This window comes from Oncorhynchus gorbuscha, unplaced genomic scaffold, assembly GCF_021184085.1.
Source record: "Oncorhynchus gorbuscha isolate QuinsamMale2020 ecotype Even-year unplaced genomic scaffold, OgorEven_v1.0 Un_scaffold_836, whole genome shotgun sequence".
Classification (NCBI taxonomy): Eukaryota; Metazoa; Chordata; class Actinopteri; order Salmoniformes; family Salmonidae; genus Oncorhynchus; species Oncorhynchus gorbuscha.
This window is the reverse complement of record NW_025745832.1, coordinates 249605-260593: the sequence shown is the minus strand read 5'-3', so window position 1 is coordinate 260593 and position 10989 is coordinate 249605. Positions and strand designations below refer to the sequence as shown.

The 10989-nt window shown below is 39.9% G+C and overlaps 1 protein-coding gene across 1 annotated transcript in view; it reads left to right on the top strand.

Annotated features, from left to right (window-relative positions):
• The first annotated feature begins 1690 nt into the window (after positions 1-1690).
• LOC124020491 (receptor-type tyrosine-protein phosphatase epsilon-like) overlaps positions 1691-10989 on the top strand; it is an 80838-nt gene continuing 71539 nt past the window's right edge. Inside the window, exon 1 of the mRNA XM_046335739.1 lies at positions 1691-2104. The gene's annotated coding sequence lies outside the window, so the exon portion shown is untranslated. The remainder of the gene's footprint in view (positions 2105-10989) is intronic.

Sequence of the window (10989 nt, the reverse complement as noted above, 5' to 3'; positions counted from 1 at the left end):
GACTGGTACTATTATATATATATATATATCAGGAGAATTAGTAGTGATGGTCCCTCCACATGACTGGTACTATATATATATATATATATATATATATATATATATATATATATATATATATATCAGGAGTATTAGTAGTGATGGTCCCTCTACATGACTGGTACTATTATATATATATATATCAGGAGTATTAGTAGTGATGGTTCCTCTCATGACTGGTACTATCAGGAGTATTAGTAGTGATGGTTCCTCTACATACTGGTACTATTATATATACAGGAGTATTAGTAGTGATGGTCCCTCCACATGACTGGTACTATTATATATATATATATATCAGGAGTATAGTAGTGATGGTCCCTCCACATGACTGGTATATTATATATATATATATATCAGGAGTATTAGTAGTGATGGTTCCTCTACATGACTGGTACTATTATATATATATATATATCAGGAGTATTAGTAGTGATGGTTCCTCTACATGACTGGTACTATTATATATATATATATATATCAGGAGTATTAGTAGATGGTTCCTCTACATGACTGGTACTATTATATATATATATATATATATATATATATATATATATATATATATATATATATATATATATATATATCAGGAGTGATATTAGTAGAGATGGTTCCTCTACATGACTGGTACTATTATATATACAGTGCCTTTGAACTTTGCGACCTTTTGCCACATTTCAGGCTTCAAACATAAAGAGATAAAACTGTATTTTTTTGTGAAGAATCAACAACAAGTGGGACACAATCATGAAGTGGAACGACATTTATTGGATATTTCAAACTTTTTTTACAAATCAAAAACTGAAAAATTGGGCGTGCAAAAATTGTTGTTGTTTTTGTCACCACTTGAGTCCATCTTCATTAAAAACTGTTCTACTTCATCTTTCACCTCTGGGCTTCTTCTTAATCTCCTTTTAATTCATGTCTCTTTCATGGAGCTGTATGTAATGAACCAAACAGTACGGCTTAGAAGGGTTCAACTCCCACTGAGACGTTATGACATAGTCATGACTTCACACGCCAGGCCCCTCATTCCCCTTTAGGGGCTCGTCTTCCCACTAAAATGTCCCGAAATGGGTTCATTGGGTCTCTTCATATTAAGTGGCCTTCTAAATGGTTCTGTTTAGGGGAGCAGAGAAGCCTTGTTGTTAGCAGTGTGCTGCTCCCTGTTTACTGTGGCATCCATTAGGACGCCAGGAGGAACCTCTCCTCCTCCTCCTCCTCCTCTCCTCCTCCTCTCCTCCTCCTCTACCTTTGTTTAGCCTGGTTTTTCTATAAAAGCCACATAATTAAATGTCTGACATCCTCTCCTCCTCTCATCCCCTCCTCCTCTCATCCTCTCATCCTCTCATCCCCCTCTCCTCCTCCTCCCCTCCTCCTCTCATCCTCTCATCCCCCTCCCCTCCTCTCATCCCCCTCTCCTCCTCTCCTCCTCTCCTCCCCTCCTCCTCTCATCCCCCTCTCCTCCTCTCCTCCTCTCATCCCCCTCTCCTCCTCCTTCCCACCTCCTCTCATCCCCCCTCATCCCCCTCCTCCTCTCAACCCCCTCTCATCCTCTTCTCGTTTTCCTATCAAAGCCACATAATTAAATGTCTGACATCCTCTCCTCTTTTCTCTCCCTCTCTTTCTGTCTTTTCCTGTAATAAAGGTGGTGACCATCCCTTTAAGAGCGGCTCCTGTAATAAAGGTGGTTGACCATCCCTTTAAGAGCTGTGTGTGCAGTGTGGATATAGTGTGAATCTGCCCGGAGAGCTGGATTGTGGAGCAGCGAGTGTGTCTCTGCCTGGCACACTCCTCTCACACACACCTTGCCGCAAGCCTGGACAGAGGGACACAGAGACAGCAGCTACCCACTGAGCCTCTCTCCTCCCTGGGCTGTGAGGCCGGACCTCAACCCCCTCCCCCTAGCCAAGGACCAGGAGACCCACCTCTAGAGACCCACAGCAGACCTCAGAGCAATGTGACCACTGACTGAACCAAGCCAGGACCAAACAGGCTGTTATGGATCTGAGAAGAAGAAGGAACAGAAGAAACAGCACGCTGTGAAACCCTGCTGGTCCAGGTACTGTCCTTAACATCTGGTCCAGGACCTGTCCTTAACACCTCCTATAAACCCTGCTGGTCCAGGACCTGTCCTTAACATCTGGTCCAGGACCTGTCCATAACATCTGGTCCAGGACCTGTCCTTAACGTCTGGTCCAGGACCTGTCCTAACGTCTGGTCCAGGACCTGTCCATAACATCCCCTCTAAACCCTGCTGGTCCAGGTACTGTCATTAACATCTGGTCCAGGACCTGTCCATAACTTCCCCTCTAAACCCTGCTGCTCCAGGACCTGTCCATAACATCTGGTCCAGGACCTGTCCATAACATTCCCTCTAAATATTTTTTAAAGCCTTGGAGCCAGTCTGTTTTTTGCCTATACCTTATAGAATTATCACGCCATGTTTGGCTTGACAATGACAATGGAATAAGCAAACACACATACTGATCTGGGACCAGGCTAGCAAACTTCTATTGGTGTAAAGCAAACACACAGGCTGATCTGGGACCAGGCTAGCAAACATCTATTGGTGTAAAGCAAACACACATACTGATCTGGGACCAGGCTAGAAAACTTCAATTGGTGTAAAGCAAACACAGACTGATCTGGGACCAGGCTAGCAAACATCTATTGGTGTAAAGCAAACACACAGACTGATCTGGGACCAGGCTAGCAAACATCTATTGGTGTAAAGCAAACACACATACTGATCTGGGACCAGGCTAGCAAACATCTATTGGTGTAAAGCAAACACGCATACTGATCTGGGACCAGGCTAGCAAACTTCTATTGGTGTAAAGCAAACACAAAGACTGATCTGGGACCAGGCTAACAAACATCTATTGTCCTACCTGATCATTCCTCATAGTGTCTCTCTGCATAGTGGGAATGCTGCCATGGTTAACAAGGCTAGTGGTCAGATAGTTATCTCTCTGCATAGTGGGAACACTACTGTATCACTATGGTTACCAAGGCTAGTGGTCAGATAGTTGTCCCTCTGCATAGTGGGAATGCTGCCATGGTTACCGAGGCTAGTGGTCAGATAGTTATCTCTCTGCATAATGGGAATGCTGCCATGGTTACCGAGGCTAGTGGTCAGATAGTTATCTCTCTGCATAGTGGGAATGCTGCCATGGTTACCGAGGCTAGTGGTCAGATAGTTATCTCTCTGCATAGTGGGAATGCTGCCATGGTTACCGAGGCTAGGCGTCAGATAGTTATCTCTCTACATAGTGGGAATGCTGCCATGGTTACCGAGGCTAGTGGTCAGATAGTTGTCTCTCTGCATAGTGGGAATGCTGCCATGGTTACCGAGGCTAGGCGTCAGATAGTTATCTCTCTACATAGTGGGAATGCTGCCATGGTTACCGAGGCTAGTGGTCAGATAGTTGTCTCTCTGCATAGTGGGAATGCTGCCATGGTTACCGAGGCTAGGCGTCAGATAGTTATCTCTCTACATAGTGGGAATGCTGCCATGGTTACCGAGGCTAGTGGTCAGATAGTTGTCTCTCTGCATAGTGGGAATGCTGCCATGGTTACCGAGGCTAGGCGTCAGATAGTTATCTCTCTACATAGTGGGAATGCTGCCATGGTTACCGAGGCTAGTGGTCAGATAGTTGTCTCTCTGCATAGTGGGAATGCTGCCATGGTTACCGAGGCTAGTGGTCAGATAGTTGTCTCTCTGCATAGTGGGAATGCTGCCATGGTTACCGAGGCTAGTGGTCAGATACTTGTCCCTCTGCATAGTGGGAATGCTGCCATGGTTACCGAGGCTAGTGGTCAGATAGTTGTCTCTCTGCAGATAGTTGTCTCTCTGCATATGGGAATGCTGCAATGGTTACCGAGGCTAGTGGTCAGATAGTTATCTCTCTGCATAGTGGGAATGCTGCCATGGTTACCGAGGCCAGTGGTCAGATAGTTATCTCTCTGCATAGTGGGAACACTACTGTATCACCATGGTTACCAAGACTAGTGGTCAGATAGTTATCTCTCTGCATAGTGGTAATGCTGCCATGGTTACCAAGGCTAGTGGTCAAATAGTTATCTCTCTGCATAGTGGGAACACTACTGTATCACCACGGTTACCAAGACTAGTGATCAGATAGTTCCTTATGCTGGAGTTTCCTTTGGTTATTATAGAGGAAACTGACAGTACAGGAAATGACATATTACTGAGAACAGTTACTGTAGTGTTGTTGTTGTAACCATATAAATATATTCCACTTATTTCTGCCTCTCCAGTGGCACAGCGGTCTAAAGCACTGCGTTGCAGTGAGGCGTCACTACAGACCCGGGTTCTATCCCAGGCTGTGTCACAGCCGGCCGTGACCGGGAGACCCATGTGGTGGGGCACAATTGTCCCTGCTTATTCCGGGTTACGGAATGGTTTTGGCTGGGCCGGGATTTCCTTGTCCCATGGTGATCTAGCGACTCCTTGTGGCGGGCCGGGAGCCTGCAATCTGACTTTGGTCGCCAGCAGGACGGTGTTTCCTCCGACACATCGGTGCGGCTGGCTTCCGGGTGGGTGAAGCGATGTATGCAGCGATGGGACAAGACTGTAACTACCAATTAGATGTCACGAAATTGGGGAGAAAAAATTATTAAAAGTAGTTTATTTCTATGGTTGAAACCTCACGTGAGTTAAAGTCCTAATGATACCAAGTATACTATTCCAGATAGTTACATACTATTCCAGGTAGTTACATACTATTCCAGATAGTTACATACTATTCCAGGTAGTTACATACTATTCCAGATAGTTACATACTATTCCAGATAGTTACATACTATTCCACATAGTTACATACTATTCCACATAGTTACATACTATTCCACATAGTTGCATACTATTCCACGTAGTTACATACTATTCCACGTAGTTACATACTATTCCACGTAGTTACATACTATTCCAGGTAGTTACATACTATTCCAGGTAGTTACATACTATTCCAGGTAGTTACATACTATTCCAGATAGTTACATACTATTCCAGGTAGTTACATACTATTCCAGGTAGTTACATACTATTCCAGGTAGTTACATACTATTCCAGGTAGTTACATACTATTCCAGATAGTTACATACTATTCCAGATAGTTACATACTATTCCAGGTAGTTACATACTATTCCAGGTAGTTACATACTATTCCAGGTAGTTACATACTATTCCAGGTAGTAGTTACATACTATTCCAGGTAGTTACATACTATTCCAGGTAGTTACATACTATTCCAGGTAGTTACATACTATTCCAGATAGTTACATACTATTCCAGGTAGTTACATACTATTCCAGGTAGTTACATACTATTCCAGATAGTTACATACTATTCCAGGTAGTTACATACTATTCCAGATAGTTACATACTATTCCAGATAGTTACATACTATTCCAGGTAGTTACATACTATTCCAGGTAGTTACATACTATTCCAGGTAGTTACATACTATTCCAGATAGTTACATACTATTCCAGATAGTTACATACTATTCCAGATAGTTACAGATAGTTACATACTATTCCAGATAGTTACATACTATTCCAGATAGTTACATACTATTCCAGATAGTTACATACTATTCCAGATAGTTACATACTATTCCAGATAGTTACATGATAGATTTACATACTATTCCAGATAGTTACATACTATTCCAGATAGTTACATACTATTCCAGATAGTTACATACTATTCCAGATAGTTACATACTATTCCAGATAGTTACATGCTATTCCAGGTAGTTACATGCTATTCCAGGTAGTTACATACTATTCCAGGTAGTTACATGCTATTCCAGGTAGTTACATACTATTCCAGATAGTTACATACTATTCCAGATAGTTACATACTATTCCAGATAGTTACATACTATTCCAGATAGTTACATACTATTCCAGATAGTTACATGCTATTCCAGGTAGTTACATACTATTCCAGATAGTTACATACTATTCCAGATAGTTACATACTATTCCAGATAGTTACATGCTATTCCAGATAGTTACATGCTATTCCAGATAGTTACAGATAGTTACTATTCCAGATAGTTACAGATAGTTACATACTATTCCAGATAGTTACATACTATTCCAGGTAGTTACATACTATTCCAGATAGTTACATAGTTACATACTATTCCAGATAGTTACATACTATTCCAGATAGTTACATACTATTCCAGATAGTTACATACTATTCCAGATAGTTACATACTATTCCAGATAGTTACATACTATTCCAGGTAGTTACATACTATTCCAGATAGTTACATACTATTCCAGGTAGTTACATACTATTCCAGGTAGTTACATACTATTCCAGTTACATACTATTCCAGATAGTTACATACTATTCCAGATAGTTACATACTATTCCAGAGTAGTTTACATACTATTCCAGGTAGTTACATACTATTCCAGATAGTTACATACTATTCCAGATAGTTACATACTATTCCAGATAGTTACATACTATTCCAGATAGTTACATACTATTCCAGATAGTTACATACTATTCCAGATAGTTACATGCTATTCCAGATAGTTACATACTATTCCAGATAGTTACATACTATTCCAGGTAGTTACATACTATTCCAGATAGTTACATGCTATTCCAGATAGTTACATACTATTCCAGGTAGTTACATACTATTCCAGATAGTTACATACTATTCCAGATAGTTACATACTATTCCAGATAGTTACATACTATTCCAGGTAGTTACATACTATTCCAGATAGTTACATACTATTCCAGATAGTTACATGCTATTCCAGGTAGTTACATACTATTCCAGATAGTTACATGCTATTCCAGATAGTTACATATATTCCAGTTACATACTATTCCAGATAGTTACAGAGATAGTTACATACTATTCCAGATAGTTACATACTATTCCAGGTAGTTACATACTATTCCAGATAGTTACAGATATTCCAGATAGTTACATACTATTCCAGGTAGTTACATACTATTCCAGGTAGTTACATACTATTCCAGATAGTTACATACTATTCCAGATAGTTACATACTATTCCAGGTAGTTACATACTATTCCAGGTAGTTACATACTATTCCAGATAGTTACATACTATTCCAGGTAGTTACATACTATTCCAGGTAGTTACATGCTATTCCAGTTACATGCTATTCCAGATAGTTACATGCTATTCCAGATAGTTACATGCTATTCCAGATAGTTACATACTATTCCAGGTAGTAACATACTATTCCAGGTAGTTACATACTATTCCACATAGTTACATACTATTCCACATAGTTACATACTATTCCAGGTAGTTACATACTATTCCAGATAGTTACACACTATTCCAGGTAGTTACACACTATTCCAGGTAGTTACATACTATTCCAGATAGTTACATACTATTCCAGATAGTTACATACTATTCCAGATAGTTACATACTATTCCAGATAGTTACATACTATTCCAGGTAGTTACAAACTATTCCAGATAGTTACATGCTATTCCAGATAGTTACATACTATTCCAGGTAGTTACATACTATTCCAGGTAGTTACATACTATTCCAGGTAGTTACATACTATTCCAGGTAGTTACATACTATTCCAGGTAGTTACATACTATTCCAGGTAGTTACATACTATTCCAGATAGTTACATACTATTCCAGATAGTTACAGATAGTTACATACTATTCCAGATAGTTACATACTATTCCAGATAGTTACATACTATTCCAGATAGTTACATACTATTCCAGATAGTTACATACTATTCCAGATAGTTACATACTATTACATTTTACAGATAGTTACATACTATTCCAGATAGTTACATACTATTCCAGATAGTTACATACTATTCCATTCTGCAGATAGTTACATACTATTCCAGATAGTTACATGCTATTCCAGGATGTATAGTTGATATTTTGAAATGAAATCTCTGTAATGGTCGGGGATGGAAATGAAATGCCATGCTATACATGCTATTCCAGATAGTTACATGCTATTCCAGATAGTTACATGCTATTCCAGGTAGTTACATACTATTCCAGATAGTTACATACTATTCCAGATAGTTACATACTATTCCTGTGTGTGTGATAGTTACATACTATTCCAGATAGTTACATACTATTCCAGATAGTTACATACTATTCCAGATAGTTACATACTATTCCAGATAGTTACATGCTATTCCAGGTAGTTACATACTATTCCAGATAGTTACATGCTATTCCAGATAGTTACATGCTATTCCAGATAGTTACATGCTATTCCAGATAGTTACATGCTATTCCAGATAGTTACAGATAGTTACATACTATTCCAGATAGTTACAGATAGTTACATACTATTCCAGATAGTTACATACTATTCCAGGTAGTTACATACTATTCCAGATAGTTACAGATAGTTACATACTATTCCAGATAGTTACATACTATTCCAGGTAGTTACATACTATTCCAGATAGTTACATACTATTCCAGATAGTTACATGCTATTCCAGATAGTTACATACTATTCCAGGTAGTTACATACTATTCCACATAGTTACATACTATTCCAGGTAGTTACATACTATTCCAGGTAGTTACAGATAGTTACATACTATTCCAGATAGTTACAGATAGTTACATACTATTCCAGATAGTTACATACTATTCCAGGTAGTTACATACTATTACAGATAGTTACATACTATTCCAGATAGTTACATACTATTCCAGGTAGTTACATACTATTCCAGGTAGTTACATACTATTCCAGATAGTTACATACTATTCCAGATAGTTACATGCTATTCCAGATAGTTACATACTATTCCAGGTAGTTACATGGACTATTCCAGGGACAGAAAAAGTATGTTGCATAGGCTATTCCAGGTAGTTACATGCTATTCCAGATAGTTACATCCTATTCCAGATAGTTACATGCTATTCCAGATAGTTACATAATATTCCAGTTGTAGTAACATACTATTCCAGGTAGTTACATACTATTCCACATAGTTACATACTATTCCATGTCCTAGTTACATACTATTCCATGTCCTGTAGTTACATACTATTCCAGGTAGTTACATACTATTCCAGGTAGTTACATACTGATTCCAGATAGTTACATACTATTCCAGATAGTTACATACTATTCCATGTCCTGTAGTTACAAACTATTCCAGATAGTTACATGCTATTCCAGATAGTTACATGTCTATTCCAGATGTCCTTACATGCTATTCCAGATGTCCTGTTACATACTATTCCAGGTGGTTACATACTATTCCAGGTAGTTACATACTATTCTACATAGTTACATACTATTCCACTGGGTAGTTACATGCTATGTCCAGGTAGTTACTCCTACTGATGTCCTGCTGGTGTTACATACTGATTCCTGATAGTTACATACTGATGTCCTGGTTGTCTCTCATGCTGATGTCCTGATAGTTACATACTGATTCCTGGTGTTACATACTATTCCAGATAGTTACATACTATTCCAGGTTGTTACATACTGATGTCCAGATAGTTACATACTATTCCTACATAGTTACATACTATTCCACATAGTTACATGCTATTCCAGGTCTGTTACATACTGATGTCCTGGGGTAGTTACTGCTACTGATTCCAGGTAGTTACATACTATGTCCTGGGCCTCTAGTTACATACTGATGTCCTGGGCATAGTCACATACTATTGTCCAGGGGTCTAGTCTACATACTGATGTCCTGGGGTCTCTGTTACATACTGATGTCCAGATAGTTACATACTATTCCTGGTTGTCTCTCTCCTCCTGATGTCCAGATAGTTACATACTATGTCCAGGTAGTTACATACTATTCCAGATAGTTACATCCTCCTGATGTCCTGGTTCTGTTACATACTCCTCCTGATGTCCTGATCTCTGTTCTCTCATCCTGATGTCCTGATGTTACATACTGATTCCTGGTTGTTCCTCCTACTGATGTCCTGGGTCTCTGTTACATACTCCTGATGTCCTGATAGTTACATACTATTCCAGGTAGTTACATACTATGTCCAGATAGTTACATACTGATGTCCAGATAGTTACATGCTATGTCCTGGTAGTTACAAACTGATTCCAGATAGTTAGTCAGGTAACTGATTTGACTGATGTCCATACGAGATGTTTACCTTGTGACTTTGTTCTCAATCATTTATGATGTCCTGTGTCTCCTCCTCCTGATGTCTACATTTTCCTGATGTCCTTCTCTGTTTACATGTCCTGCTGGGAACTGTTTCCCTCCTGATGTCCTGGGCCTCTGATATTTTGATGTGTTTACAGACTGATCTGCCTCCTGATGTAATGTGAAACTGTCTCTGTCAGGATGTCCTGGGGTCTCTGTCTCTCTCCTCCTGATGTCCTGGGGGTCTCTGTCTCTCTGATGTCCTTCATTGTCTGCTCCTCATGTCTACAAGGTTAGATTAGATTAGACTGCCTTAAATGGGTGTCTCCCAATGTTGATGTCTGCAATCTGTCTCACCTCCTGATCTGTGTGTGTGTGTCTCTCTCCTGTGATGTCCTGTTGGGTCTCTGTCTCTCTGTCCTGATGTCCTGTTGGGTGTGTCTCTCTCTCCTGATGTCCTGTGTGTGTGTGTGTGTCCTGATGTCCTGTTGGGTGTCTGTCTGTGATGTCCTGTTGTCTCTGTGATGTCCTGTTGGGTCTCTGTTTGTGTGTCTGTTGTGTCTCTGTCTTTGTCCTGTGTGTGTGTGTCTCTGTGTGTCTCTGTGTGATGTCCTGTGTGTGTGTGTCTGTGTGTGTGTGATGTGTGTGTGTCTGTGTGTGTGTCCTGATGTCCTGTTGGGTCTCTGTGTCTGTGTGTGTCTGTGTCTGTGTCCTGTGTCCTGTGGGTCTGTGTCTGTGTCTGATGTCCTG